Below are 15,595 nucleotides of genomic sequence, written 5' to 3' on the forward strand. Positions count from 1 at the left end.
GGAGGAAAATTGATTCATGTCCTGGGGTTGTCCTGGGGCAGCCCGGGTTGAATGTCAAAGAAAAGCTGCCACCTCAACAGCAGCTGGGCCTGCAAACACTCCGAGTAATACTTGCTGGCGCTTTTTAACAAGTCATCTTGCTCCTTCAAGGATTGCCAAGTTCAAGCATGTTTGCTTGATTTGTGCAGCCCCCCCATCCAGCAACCAAGTATGCCAAGAAATCAGTGAGCAGGAGTTCTACTCCGAGGCAGTGAGGTCCATGGATTTCAAGAAAGCTCCCCTCGCCTACTAGATTGGATCAAATGCTGGATTGGCTTGCCCTTATACCCCAGCTAGACTCGGGTGACAAGGGTCGATTTTAGAATCCCTTACCAAGGCCGTATTTGCAACTTGGTGGCTAATAATGCCTCCTCTATGACGCATCATGCCGAGATCATGCAACACAGAACAAAGCTCTCTTTGGGCAGAATGGTGCATCCTTTCTCCATCCCCTTTCCGCGAATGGTGTTATCGCATCTGGTAGTGGTCCCAAAAAAGAAACAGGGTAAAATACAGACTTATTCAGAACCTCTCTTACCCTGTGTGGTTCTCCTTTAATGACCATCTGCCTCAAGAACAGTGCTCCATCCAATATGCTTCATTTGACAGTGCCATATCCCTTCTGAAGAGGTGTGGAAAGGCGGCGATGATGGCAAAAACTGACATTGAGTCGGCATTCCGTCTGTTACCAGTCCACCAATTTAGTTTCCCACTGCTGGGATTCAAGTTCTGCGGACAATTTTACTTTGACAAGTATATGCCCATGGGGTGCTCCGTGTCCTGCTCCTGTTTTGAGTCATTCAATTCCTTCTTGCACTGGGTAACCTGGAGAGTGGCGGGCATAAACAATATTATCCACTATCTTGACGACTTCCTGTTCATCAGTCTGGCAGGAACTGAGACCTCAGTACACTTCCTCCGTGTTTTTCAAAGAGTAGCTGAGGACTTTGGCGTACCATTGGCCCAAGAGAAGATTGAAGGCCTGGCCACTGGGCATTGAGCTCAACTCCAAGAGAATGATATCCAGACTTCCTGACGACAATTTGCATAAACTGAGCAACATCTTGGATTGTGCCATGCGAGGCACAAAGCTGACACTTTGAGAGGTCCAGTCCATTTTGGGCTCCCTTAATTTTGCTTACAGAGTGATTCTTATGGGAAGAGCATTCTTGCACAGGTTTGCAGCTGCCATGGCTGGGATACAGCACCCACACCACTTTATCAGAGTATCCAAGCCTCTGAGGAAGACCTTAAGCATATGGTCTTCCTTTTTGAGTGGTTACAATGGCAAGTCCGTATGGCAGGAGCCGCCGATATCTAGCCATGACTTGGACATACAAATAGATGCTTCAGGAGGCTGGGGATTTGGATTATATTGTCAGGGTGCATGGTGCGTGGCACCAAGGGCGGGGGTTAACAGTAAACATCACATTCCTTGAGCTATTCCCCATACTGGTAGCATTGATACTATGGGCGGACAGATTGAGCAATAAGAATATTGTTTTCTGGTGCGATAATCAAACCATGGTTTATGTGATGAATAAGCAGTCGGCTAAATGTCCCAGGATGGTTGAGCTCTTGAGGCAGGTGCTCAGTAGCCTGCACATCAACACAACAATCAGAGTGTGTCACGTGCCTGGATGCACAACGGCGTGGCAGATTCTCTATCTTGTGCTAAATTGACTTTATTTTTAAATCAGGTACCGGGGCAGATGAGGTTGGAACACCAGTATCAGAACATAGAAACATAGAAACATAGAAACATAGAAATGACGGCAGAAGAAGACCAAATGGCCCATCCAGTCTGCCCAGCAAGCTTCACACACTTTTTTTCTTTTTTTTTTTTGGATGCCAACCACCTTAGATCTGCTGCAACGATTGGCAGTTCTCGTTACTTGGGATGTCTAATCCAGGGGATACACGAGAATACACTTCTTCTTAAATCAACACGGATGGGAGACTGGACCCATATCAAATTACCTAATTGTAGCATAAGTATCCAGAGCAACAGACGCTGGGTTGTCCAGGGGCGTGGTTGTGAAACAGTTAGCAGGGCTTGCCTTCTTTATGGAGGCCCAGGGCTGGGAAGATCCTACAAAGAGATTTCTGGTAAAAAAAAAAAAATGATGAAGGGTTGGGCCAGAAAAATTGGGGCAAAAAGGGATGGGAGGCATCCCATAATACACTATTTGCTGGTACAATTGTGGTATGTTTTGTGCGACAAATGTGACTCGGAATTTGAAACCTGCCTAATTTTCACCTTGCCTTTTCACTCGCCTTCTTTGGTGCATTGCGCATAAGTGAGTCAGTGGCAGCCTCTAAGTGGGACGAGGGGAGTACAGGCATTCTTATAAAGAATGAGAAACAGTCAGGTCATATGTTGAACATACTTATCCGAAAGATAAAAAAACTGATCAAATGAGTCGGGGGCAACATTGGCACTCAGACAGCTCGGTAACCAAGTGACATGCTCGGTCACAAATTTAGAGGCATTCCTTGCCATGTGGCCAACCAGGGGGGGGGGGGCGGTGGTGGTGGCATTTACTAGTGCACGAAGATCGAGTCCCTCTCTCAAGGTACCAATTCTAAGCAGTCTTGAAGCTGGCGCTGGGCAAAGTAGGCATGGATGCGGGCAATAGGGGTGTGAATCGTGTGATCGATCGTCTTAATGATCGATTTTGGCTGGGGGGAGGGAAATCTTATCGTCGGTTTTTTTTTTTTTTTTTTAAATCGTTAAAAATGTATGACATAGTGAGGGCAAAGGTAGCGCCGGCGCCATTTTGAAGATTTTTCCCTCACTATGTCATACGGATGACCGTCGCCGTATGACATAGAGATGGCAAAGGTAGCGCCGGCGCCATTTTGAAGATTGGCAATACGGCCCGTGCGCAGGAGGTCATTCCCGGACCCCAGCTGGACTTTTGGCAAGTCTTGTGGGGGTCAGGAGGCCCCCCCAAGCTGGCCAAAAGTCCCTGGGGGTCCAGTGGGGGTCCGGGGGCGATCTCCTGCACGCGTGACGTCGGGACCCAGGAACCAAAATGGCGCCGGCGCTACCTTTGCCCTGTTACATGATAAGGGCAAAGGGCCACCGGCGCCATTTCTCTCAACGCAGTCGTGGCCAGAGATGGGAGATCGCGTCGGGACCCCCCCCCCCACTGGACCCCAGGTAATTTAAAACATTTTGGGGGGGTTCGGGAGGGTGGGGGATTTGTTCTAAAGGTTCGGGGTGGGTTTTAGGGTTTTTTTGGTGTGCCGGTTTTCCCGTGCCCTATTTAACGATACAATACAAATGCCCCTGACGATAAATCGGGGGCATTTGTATTGTATCATTCACTCTAACGATTTTGGACGATTTTAAAATTATCTGACGATAATTTTAATCGTTCAAAAATGATTCACATCCCTAGCGGGCAATGTTGGGACCCACTCTTTGCGAATTGGGGCTGCCACCAGTGCAGCCCAGGCTGGGTTGGTTACAGAGGTGATTCAATGGATAGGCAGGTGGCATTCCTCTGCATTGAACTCATATGTCAGGTTAGATTGGACTCATCTGCCTCGTCACATCACCTGACAAAATTTTTTCTTCCTCTTTCAGAAACTGGTACAGGTTTGGATCGTGGGACATTTCTTCATTCATTGGGAAGTCAGGAAGGATCGCAAGTGTGAATATGGACCACATTTTGGGCTGACTGTCCAGGGGGTGCGCATCACATGGATTGGGAAGTGCGGAATGCGCTGGGGTCAGCTTCAACCTAGGGCCAAGAGAGATTCGACGGCTGCCCCAAACATGATAATTGTACACCTTTGGGGTAATAACCTGGGGGTTAGGTCTTGCAGACAATTATTGTGGCAGGTAGGAAATGACCTCCTTGAGTTAAGTTTATGGTTCCCAGGAGTATGCATTTTTTGGTCAGCTATTATCCCGCGTATAAAATTAAATGATCAGAAGCTATGGGGGCGGGACATAGGAATTTGAACAGGCAGATTGGGGTATGGATGGGGCATATGGAGGGATGACAGATACTACATGAGTGGGTAAATGACGATTATGAGGGGTTGTACCAGCGGGGCAAGATTCATTTGTTTGATATTGATTACATCCTGTTTAGGAGGCCATTGAGTCATGTTTAACAGACATGGGGATGTCCATAACTGATATTGGTATTGGGGGAGCATGAGACAAGTGCAGTTACTGTCTCATGCCTGTGGCGAGTATCCAGGCCAATGGGGAGCTATTGACCAGGCTGGAGCTGTCTCACAAAGACGGGTCAGCTGCGGGGCTGATGAAAAATCCATGTTGCCTGAAAAGGTGGGGACCCCCTTGCTTGGAAATGTGGTAGGGAGTTGGGCCTTGGATGTGCCACCTTGCTGGTATGTGGCAGGTGGATATGGGGATGTGGACCTGGTAACTTCCGAGCTATCAATGTATGGCCCGGGTACAGGTTTTTATTTGTTTGTTGTTATTTATTTGTTGTTATGTTAAAAAAAGCTGTGGCCTGATTATTTCCAACTTTTAATATTATCACACATACTTATTTTGGGGATGGGGGGGAGAAGGTTCCTAGCTGCCCAGCCAAATACACATCCTGGTCATGGCTCCCAGCATCAATGTGTGGGCCTGGGCCGAAATGCCCAGAGACCACAAGTGACTTGGGGCTAGGCTTGTTGTGCAGCCATCATGGCGGTGATGTCTCTTAGGGCTGGCCAGCTTCCCGGCCACCCTCGATGATGTTGGTCTCAAGACAGGGGGGCACCAGCCCGGGGCTGGCCTCGTCTGGGTGGTCTTCTAGTGGCTCATCTTCGGAGCAGCTGGCCTCTGGCTGTTCCTGATGATGTGGTGGGGTGGTTTAAGGGCGCAGCATGACCCGGAGATGACCCTTTTCACCAGCGACCGCTTTCCCTCCCTCCCATCCTGCATTTTAGTATAAGGGGTTGGGGAAGGCACATGCCACTCTATTAAGTAGTCATGTTATCTTGCTTTTCATGAGTTAGGTTATACATAGGAAGTGGTCCATTACAGTAGTTGGCAGATATTGTTAATTGGAACATGTTCTTGTTGTGATCCTTTTATCATTATGCTACCTAGATGATTATGTTAAGCAACAATGCATCTTTATGTAATGTCACAGCCGGGGGTCTTTTGTGTGAAGGTATGGTGGGAACCCATGCCAATGGGGAGCTATTGAACAGGCTGGAGCTGCCTCATGAAGATGGGTCAGCTGCAAGGCTGAAGAAAAAACCATGTCGCCTGAAAGGGTGGGTTCCACACCTGGTACGTTGGGCCCCCCTTGCTTGGAAATGTGGCAGGGGGTCGGGCCTTGGATGTGCCACTTTGCTTGTATGTGGCAGGTGGATATGGAGCTGTGGACCTGGTTACGTCTGAGCTATCAAGGTATTGGCCCGGGTATAGGTTTTTATCTTTTCATGTTGTTATGTTAATAAGTTGCAGCCTGATTATTTTCAATTTTTAATATTGTCATGCATACTTATTTCGGGGATGGAGAGAAGGTTCCTAGTTGCCCGGTCAGATGTACATCCTGGTTGCAGCTCCCAGCATCAGTAACTGATTTACATTTACCTGATCAAGTCCTTTCATGATTTTGTAGACCTCTATCTAGTCCCCCTCAGCCCTTTTTTCCAAGCTGAACAGCCCTAACCTCTTTAGCCTTTCCTCATTTTGGTCGCCCTTCTCTGTACTTTCTCCATTGCAACTATATCTTTTTTGAGATGCGGCGACCAGAATTGTACACAGTATTAAAGGTGCGGTCTCACCATGGAGCGATACAGAGGCATTATGACATTTTCCATTTTATTCACCATTCCCTTGCTAATAATTCCTAACAAACAAGTTAGATATTGCTCAAGTGAACTATTTTACTCTATGAAAGCTAATCGTGAAAAATACAGCCTAAAATGGCTAGTTTACTCTCCAGAAGCCAATTGCCTTTATTGTTTCGTGTGTAAACTCTTTTCTACCAAATTCATCACAGCACTGTCCGGCAATGGGTACAGTGAATGATGAAACCCAGTGGTAATTCAAAATCATGAAAACTCTATGGATCATAGAAATGCCTTAATGATATACTATGAGACAGCGTGGATTAATAGTTGATTCACACCAGAAGAGCAGACCAGGAGAGAGCAAGAGTATTGGAGGCAAGTACTTACACATGTTATTGCAGTCATTTGTACATTAGCAGAACGTGGTTTAGCTTTCAGAGGCAGTAATGAAAAGTTTGGTTCACCAAACTTTCTTGGTTTACTGGAATTGTTGCAGTCGTCGGCCACAAACCTCCACAGCCAGCTTCCCTCACCCTTCGCGGCAGGAGGCCCAGTCCCGCTTCGTCCAGGCATGGCCCACCATGCTGCCAACTCCGTGCTCTGGTCGCATGACAGGGAGCCACTGCCTCCTCCTCGGCTGACATGGCCATTGCCGTCTTTCCGGTCAGCCTTCCAACGAGTGCGCGTGCATGCCTCTCTTCCCAACTTAAAGGGCCAGCGGCGGGAAAGTTCCCCGGGGCCCTGGCTGATGATGTCAGGCTGGGGAGCCTTTTAAAGCCAGCCTTGCCGCTCCTTCCTCACCTCAGCAACAGGTCACTCTCCGTGAGAGTGGCTGGTTGCTTTCTGTCTTCACATTCCTGATTTCTGGTTCCTGTTTCCGTGTTCCTGATTCCTGGTTCCTGACTCCTGGTCCTTGGCTCCTGTCTCCTCGAACCTGATTCCTGACCCTGTGTTCCTGCCCTTGGCTCCGTGATCCCCACTCCTGTTCTCCAGATTCCTCAGACTGCTCCTCTGGTTCTGACATCAGTCCACCCCAGGCTTACTTCAACCATTACCCGCGCCTTCTGAACGTGGAGCTACGTGGCGACGGACTTCGTGGTGGACCTGCCACTATCCAATGGCAACACGGTAATTTGGGTGGTAGTCGATCGTTTTAGCAAGATGGAGCACTACATGCCTTTGCCAGGATTGCCATCGGCACCCCAGCTGGCCCAGCTGTTGCAGCACATCTTCAGGCTTCATGGCCTACCTAAAGGCATCCTGTCTGATCAAGGGCCTCAATTTACGACCAAATTCTGGAGGGCTCTCTGCCAGAAGTTCGACGTCACCCTAGATTATACATCGGCTACCATCCACAAACCAACGGTCTCGCAGAGAGAACCAACCAGACCTTGAAGCAATTCCTTCGTCTATATGTTAATGAAAAACAAGATGACTGGGCTAGCCTCTTACCCTCTGGCTGAATTTGTGCTGAATTCTCATATCTCCGCAGCTACGGGGGCCTCCCCGTTTCAGATAGTGTATGGGAAACAGCCACGCCCGCCACTGCCTGTCCCCATCACGGTTGCATCTCCAACTGCTCAACTCTCTGCCGATGAGCTGCATCGACTATGGATACCCACACAAGCCCTGGTCAGGGGCGGCCAGGCAGCTAAGAGTTATGCTGACCGGCACAGAAGACCATACCTGCCTCTCAAGCTGGGCCAGAAGGTTTGGTTGAGCACGCAGTTCATCCGCTTGAAGCTGCCATCCTCTCAACTGGCCCTGCGATTCATTGGACCGTTTCCCATCATCAGGAAGGTGGGAGCAGTCTCGTATCAACTTCGCTTCCCCCGTCTCTCAAGATTCACAACACATTCCACGTCTCCCTACTGAAACCTCTGGTATTATCATGGCCTTCCAGCACACCTCCGACTCCGCAACCTGTTGCCTCTGAAGATGACCTCACTTATCAAGTCCGAGAGGACCTAGATGTGAGGAAACACAGGAAGAAATGGGAATACCTGATAGCATGGGAAGGCTTCTGCCCCGAGGAGAACTCCTGGGAACCACTGGCTAACATCCTGGGCCGGAATTTGCTGGAACAGTTCCACAAGGACCATCCAGCTAAATCCAGGCCTCCGGGGAGATGCCCTAAAGAGGGGGGTATTGTTGTGTTCAGCGGCCGTGGTGCCCCACGACCGTGGCCCCCTACCTGATTCACGGCATCCCCTCACCACGGGAACCCCGGGGGAGGGCTCTGACTCGGGCCCGCGCAGTCTCCGGCGCTGCCCGTTGCAGGGGAAGCCGTCCTGCTTCCCCTCAGCGGGTCTCCCTTCGGGGGAAATCCAAAATGGCCGCCACCATTCTTAGGCATGAGGCCACGCCCCCTCCACAGAATTAAAGGGACCCATCCCTCTAAATGGCCTCACCTGTTCTCCATCAGCCAGGGCAGGGGAAGTATAAAAGGCAGCTTCCTCTGCTCATCCTGTGACTTGGCAACGTCCTCCAGCGCTGTCCAGTCTGCTTGCTTCGGTGAGTCCTTGAGCTTTGGATCCTGTTCCATCTTAGTGTTCCTGATTCCTGACTTTGGATTGGCTTATGGTGATTCTCTGGTTCCTGACTTCGGATTGGCTTCGGTGATTCTCTGGTTCCTGACTTCGGATTGGCAAGCGGTGATTCTCTGGTGCACGACTTCGGATTGGCAAGCGGAGATTCTCTGGTGCACGACTTCGGACTGGTGAGCGACGACCCTCTGGCACTTGACCTAGGACTCCTTCAAGACTCCGTCTCCAAGGGCCCACCTAAGTCCCAGCAGCCCGGGTCCCTATGGGCTCCTCCTGGGGGGACCGTGGACTTCCAGGGTGAAGCTCCAGTCAGCCCTTGCACTGTCTCCTGACCTCTCAAAGGTCCGCCTAAGTCCCAGGCCCGGGTCCCTACGGGCTCCTCCCGGGGGGACCGCGGGCTTCCAGGGTGAAGCTCCAGTCAGCTCTTGCACCTTCTCCTGACCTTTCAAAGGTCCGCCTAAGTCCCAGCGGTCTGGGTTCCTATGGGCTCTGCCTGGGGGAACCGCGGACTTCCAGGGGTGAAGACACAGCTCGCCTTCTCGACTCTTCCTCCACTTCCACCATTTCCACAGTCTCCAGTGCCTTTGGTCTGCTGGTCATATCTTCTGCTCAGCCTCGCCACCCGACGGGAGAACCTTAGAACTGCCCTCCTAAGGAATTCCATCCTCCCGTCGGCCCATGGGTCCACAACTCGAGCATAACATATTTCTCATCTATGCCCCACCTGGAACTTTAGAATCAGACCCCTCTCCTTTGATTGAGCTAATAGCCAAACACATTAACACCGAAAAACCTGCCATAATCTTAGGAGGCTTCAACATGCATGTAGATGCTCACCCTCAATCCATCAACTGTGGAACGTTTCTCTCCTCGCTCAGTTATATGGGTTTCACTCAAATTGTCAACAGCCCCCTATAAAGCAGGCCACACATTAGACCTCATCTTTATTAACGATAGCTTCTCCATCCACTCCAACCCCACTTGCTCCCAAGTACCGTGGTCGGACCACCGAGTCATCTACACGACACTTAAGATAAAAAATCCCCCACCTGCAAGCCTCCACCAAAACCATCATACATTTCAAAAACCATGTTCACTAGACCTACTCAGTGAGCAGCTATCCAAAGAACTAAACCAATTAGACCTCGCAGATGTGACCACAGCCACCACCACATGATTCAATATCACCAAGAAAATTGCGGATCAAATCTGCCCGAGTCCTACAACCCACGCTGGACAACAGAAAACCTTGGTTTACCCCTGAACTTAAGTCCCTCAAACAAAAACTAAGAAATAAAGAACATAGCTGGAGAAAAAACCCCTCCACTTCATCACAAGCCAACTACAAATCCCTCCTCAACACCTACAGGAACGCTATCCTTAGAACAAAGAAAGATTTCTACGCAAAATAAAATCCACAACTTCATCTTTGATTCAAAGGCACTTTTTTCCTACGTCTCATCACTTACCAAACCTTCACCTCCCACCATTCCAGACTACCAAGCACACAACAAAGCCAAGGAACTTGCCAATTACTTCAAGAAAAAAATCTCCAACCTAACCCACCCTCTTACAATTCTCAGCCTCCCTCCAGTTCACCCTTTATCATCCCACCTCAGCTAAACATCAGTCTGGAGTCCTTCGAGCCCACTTCTTCTCTTGAGATAGAAAATACCCTCAAGAAAATCAAACCATCCTCCCACCCATCGGATCTTCTACTAAAACTTGCTCATCGCCATCCCGAATACCATCGCTAAACCAATAGCGGAAATACCTCTTTATCTCAAGGCACGGTACCAAACCAGTTAAAATTAGCAATTCTTAAACCGCTCCTAAAAAAACCAAATGCTTCTCCAACGGATCCTGCTAACTTCCGCCCCATTGCAAACTTACCACTGATAGCCAAACTGATGGAGAAAATCGTAAACAAGTAACTTTCAGAATACCTGAAGATAACAACATACTCGCCCCAGCTCAATACGGCTTTCTCAAATCTCTAAATACCGAGTCCCTACTTCTATCACTCACGGACACTATCCTCTTAAACCTGGATAAAAAACATCTTACCTCCTGGTTCTTCTAGATCTGTCTGCAGCATTCGACACGGTAAAACACACAATACTCTTAGATCAACTAGCGAACATAGGCATCAAAGGTTCAGCACTCAATTGGTTTAAGTCCTTCCTATGCAACAGGTTCTATAAAGTCAGGATAAACAATAAAGAATCTCATCCAGTCCTCTCAGACCAGGGAGTCCCTCAAGGATCCTCACTCTCACCCACTCTCTTCAATATTTACCTTCTCCTGCTCTGCCACTTACTCTCAAACCTTAAGCTAATTCATTACCTCTATGCGGACGACATACAAATTCTGATCCCGATCACAGAGTCCCTTCAAAAAACTATCTCCCACTGGAACAATTGCCTTCAGCCAATTAAAGACCTTCTCTCCAGCCTCAACCTAGTACTTAATGCCAACAAAACGGAGATGCTCTATATCTCCCATGACGACAATTTCGTCACTATCAACCCAGCAAGCCCCTCTCAATCGTTTTTCCGTACGGAAAATGGCGCCGGCGCCATTACGGAAAATGGCGTATGGCCGGCGCCATTTTCCGTACGGAAAAATGATTTGCGGTAAGAGATCGCTCCCGGACCCCCTCTGGACCCCCAGGGACTTTTGGCCAGCTTGGGGGGCCTCCTGACCCCCACAAGACTTGCCAAAAGTCCAGCGGGGGTCCGGAACGACCTCCTGCAGTCGAATCGTGTTGGTCTATGGCCGGCGCCATTTTGCGCCGCCATTTTGCAAAATGGCGGCGCAAAATGGCGCCGGCTGAAGACAACACGATTCGATTTCAGGAGGCTGTTCTGGACCCCCGCTGGACCCCCAGGTAATTTAAGGCATTTTGGGGGGGTTTGGGAGGGTGGGGGACTTAATCTAAAGGGTCGGGGGTGGGTTTTAGGGTGTTTTAGTGTGCCGGTTTTCGCGCCCTCCCCCTTCTCCCAATTTATGATTTTTTGATGATAAATCGGGGAATTGTTATTGTATCGTGGCCCTAACAATTTTTGACGATTTAAAATATTTCGGACGATATTTTAAATCGTCAAAAAACGATTCACATCCCTAATAATGGCATGCAGCAAAAACTGCTGGAGAAAAATAAATATGTGCTGTACATCCCATATGCAGGACATTCATTAAACTTGATTGGTAGAACAGCAGCCAATTGCTGTTTAGAAGCCATCAATATTTTTGCTGTCATGTAACATATTTACACATTTTTACTTTCTCTACCAAATGTTGGGCGGTGTTGAAATCATGTTTGAAATATGATTCATCTGTGCAAAAATGTCTATCAGATACAAGTTGGGAAGCACATGCCAAAGCAATTGAATCAGTATCAAAGAATTACGACAGTCATTGATGCATTGGAACAACTTTGCAATGACAGCAACAAAAAAGCAAGAAGAGAGGTTAGTATTATTCAAGAGAAAATGGAAAAATTAGAGCTTGTGTTCATATTTGGAATAGTTTGTTAAGTCAGTTTTATAAAACAAGCAAGGATCTACAGGAAACCCATATAGTACTTGGAACATGTGCACTATCCCAATTAATCACTGAAACCCGTGACAAGTTTGATGAAATAGAGTTAAAAGCCAAATAAAGACTACTAAATATGGAATGCAAATGCACAAAAGAGGAGGAAATGAAACATGATGATGATAGCAATGTACCTGACACTGATGATCTACTCCACCAGAGACATGTTTCGAACACAAACTTTCCTTCTCATTATTGATCAGTTACAGGCTACTAGTTTGAGCAAGCAAGTGGTAGTATATGAGTTCATCATTAATACTTTTTCTTGTTTAATTAATTTAGAAGCTTCAGAAGAGTAGCTGTATGAGGGTGTAACATTGATGATGAAAATCTATCCTAAAGACGTTGATAGAATCCTTGTTGGAGAGTTGCGATTATTCCATACTTATGTGAAGACAACTTATCCAGATAATGGCAGCTTGAGTTTTCTTGTTATATCAAAGTTATCTACAGATACAAAATTCAGCTGGCCTTTCCAAATGTTGAATCTATTTTGAGGTTATTTTTGAGTCTAATGATAAACTGTTCTGCAGAAAGGTCATTTTCACAATTAAAAAGATCAAGAATGACCTATGAACTACACATCGTCAAGAAAAGCTTTCTGCATTGAGCATGTTGTTGTAGAAAATGACAAACTGCACAGTCTTCCAATTAGTGAAATAGTGAATGACTTTTCAGTCTGTAAATCATGACAGAAAATGTTTAAACAGCTTAGAGTTTATTTTATACTGTGCATACTGTATACTTGCATTTCCCTGTTGTGAACTGAAATACATGCAGTGTTTATGCTTGATTCCTGCTATGAAATAAATTCAACAGCTTACTCTAAACTGTGATGAATTGTTCTTTTTTGGTTGTGAATTTGTGATATTCATGCTAAAGGATAAGTATTGTATTTTCACTTATAAAGTGTTCATTATCTCTCATTTTCTTACTCCTAGTTCTAGACAAACATTTTTGAAATAATGAAGGCCTCTTAAACACCAATGGCTTAGGGCCTCACTAAGTATAAATTTGACACTGCATAGGAATGGACAGATAGTCTATAGAAGGCAATAAATGAGAGGAAAAAATCTATGGAGCCTTAAAGAGCAATTTGTTTTTAAATAATTCTCTCTTCTTTCAAAGAGCTGCCACTTCAGTCTGCATCCTTCATTCGGACTGGCTCATTGCCCAGCTCAGGAATTGCCAGAAAAGCTCACTAGATGGCAGCTTTAGAGTGAAATGATCAATCACATACTTTAGCATTTTGAAGACATAACCCTTAGTGGATATAGAACTGAGCTATTTATCAAATAAAAATTCTTCAACAAATAAATTACTGATTTGCTGCATGAAACCATTACAGAACAATCTTAGAGGCTGGCAGCATTTCAGTGGGCATGATTGATAATTAATTGAATTTTTTGTCATTAACACAGCCCATTGCCTCTTTTCAGGTCCAGATTTCTTTCCTTCAAGAAATGCCCTTCATATCTAATTTTTTAAGAAGATCCAGGTAATGTTTCAGCTAGCTTTTGCTTAAGAACTTCAAACACAGGTAAATATCAGTTTAAGTAATTTGTCTTTAATTTTTTAAGCAAAACAAATAGAGTTAATGAAGAATAGAAACAATATAATCAACTATATTGAACTGAACATCTAAAGGTGTCAGTTGTACACTATGGAACTGAGTTACAAAAATATTTTCCCATAAGTACAAAATGGGACCAAATCAACTATAAACCAGGCATTTTGTCTCTAGATATGTTTATAACATATACTGTAAAGCAAGTATAAGAAAATATCCATATTGCTAGAAAATGCTTCCCAGGATCAACTTGCTTGCTTTGGGGACAATTTTCAGAAGGATTTCCTTCTGAAAATTGCACACTCACCCTCCCATAAGAGGGTAGGGAAGGGAATGCACATATTTAGGTTTGCATATTTAGGTTCCCTAAAATATGTGAAAATAGAAGGCAATATTCCATAAGCAGATGAGTACATAAATTATCCAGCAACAGTTAGCTGGATAACTCAATCCAGATATTCAGTGGGTGAGTAGAAGTGTGTGTGATCAGGTGATTTCAACTGTAAATGCACTATTTTGCCCTGCTCAGCCATTCACACAAATACCAGGTGCAGAGCACACAAATATTTTTTTTACACATGCATACTTTACACCAATTTTCCTAGAAACAATGTGGGATACTTATTTTTGAAACTTTGCATAAAGTACATATACTAAAGCATCTACATAGTTTGCAACTATGTAGGCTATATGAAAATTGTTCCCTAAGAGTCTAATTTTTACATCTATCTATGGTTCAAATTTCATGCATAAGTAGATGCGCAGAGTAGGGATGTGCACAATTTTGTTTTTGGTTTGTTTACATTTTCGGGTTTGGGATGGACAATTTCGGTCCACCCCGAACCCGAAAGATGGCACCAGCCGTCCATTGCTCCTACCATGTGACAGGGGCCGACCAATGGCACCTGTAGCCCCTGTCACATGGTAAGGGCAAAGGGCCACTGGCACCATTTTGATTCCTGGCAGGCCCGACGGCCCGAGAGCGGAAGATCGCTCCCGGGACTCCCACTGGACTACCAGGGCTTTCAGTAAGTATTGGGGGGGATCAGGATGGTGGGGTGTTGTAATTAAGTAAATTTGAAGGGTTGGGTTGGGTTTGGGTTTTTTTAAATAAATGTGCACCTCCTCCCCGCGCTAACCCGAAAACGATTTTTTTCCCAAATTTCGGGAAAACTCCGTTTCGGGATTCGGGTCTCCCGAACAGAACAAATTAGGCAATTTCGTTGAAATTGCCTAATTCATTCTAAACAAATGCACTTCCCTGGTGCAGAGATTGATGCTAGCATTTTTGCTCTGAAAGTAAGCGTATATGTTTCAGTATGTGCAAATATTTCTAATGCAAGAAAATGCATTCTTTTTCTAGCCATTTTATAAGCATATGCACATTTATTTTATGCACAAAATAATGATAGTGCACAAATAAATACCCAGATTAAATACGGAGACAGGTATTTTATAAAGTACACCATTCTGAAATTACTTACATGCATACCTTCTCCCGTTCATCTAGACCCTCTAGCATTTCATCCTGAACCCCCATCCAGTCATGGAAGCAAAAAGAGGTGTATGCAATGTGCAATGAAGCATCCTAATAACTCTTGGCTGTTAGAGAATATACCATAGGTGGGCCTTTGGTTTTCACCTGCCATCATATTCTGTGCTGTTGTGTTTGCAAGATGTAAGTAAACACATACTATATTCTCTTTCTTTGCTAGCTAGAGTTTGCCTCACAGATGTTCCTACAAAAATGTTGCCTCTTTTAACATTTAAGTTAATGTGAATGACTTTTTATGTAGTGGCATTTGCTGCATTATTTAAAGATCTGACTGTACTGGTTTAATGCTTACTGTTATCACCTGCTGGTATCTCCTTACTGGCTAAACTAGTCATAAAATTATATTATTCTAAGACAATTATTATTTGGTATCATTATATATTGCCAGCGGATCTGTTTCTTTATTTCACCATAAACTAATTACTCCAATATCAAAGGGGGATTACAAACTCAACTTTTCTCAAATTGCAAATCTGTCATATTTTATTTGCTTTATAAAAAGTC

The 15,595-nt window shown here is 45.7% G+C and overlaps 1 protein-coding gene across 1 annotated transcript in view; it reads left to right on the forward strand.

The window, feature by feature from the left end:
* The window catches only part of CXCL12 (C-X-C motif chemokine ligand 12), a 178,484-nt gene that overhangs the window by 116,310 nt on the left and 46,579 nt on the right, over nt 1–15,595 (forward strand). The gene's annotated exons all lie outside the window — the stretch shown is intronic.

Source organism: Rhinatrema bivittatum, chromosome 7 (assembly GCF_901001135.1).
Source record: "Rhinatrema bivittatum chromosome 7, aRhiBiv1.1, whole genome shotgun sequence".
Classification (NCBI taxonomy): domain Eukaryota; kingdom Metazoa; phylum Chordata; class Amphibia; order Gymnophiona; family Rhinatrematidae; genus Rhinatrema; species Rhinatrema bivittatum.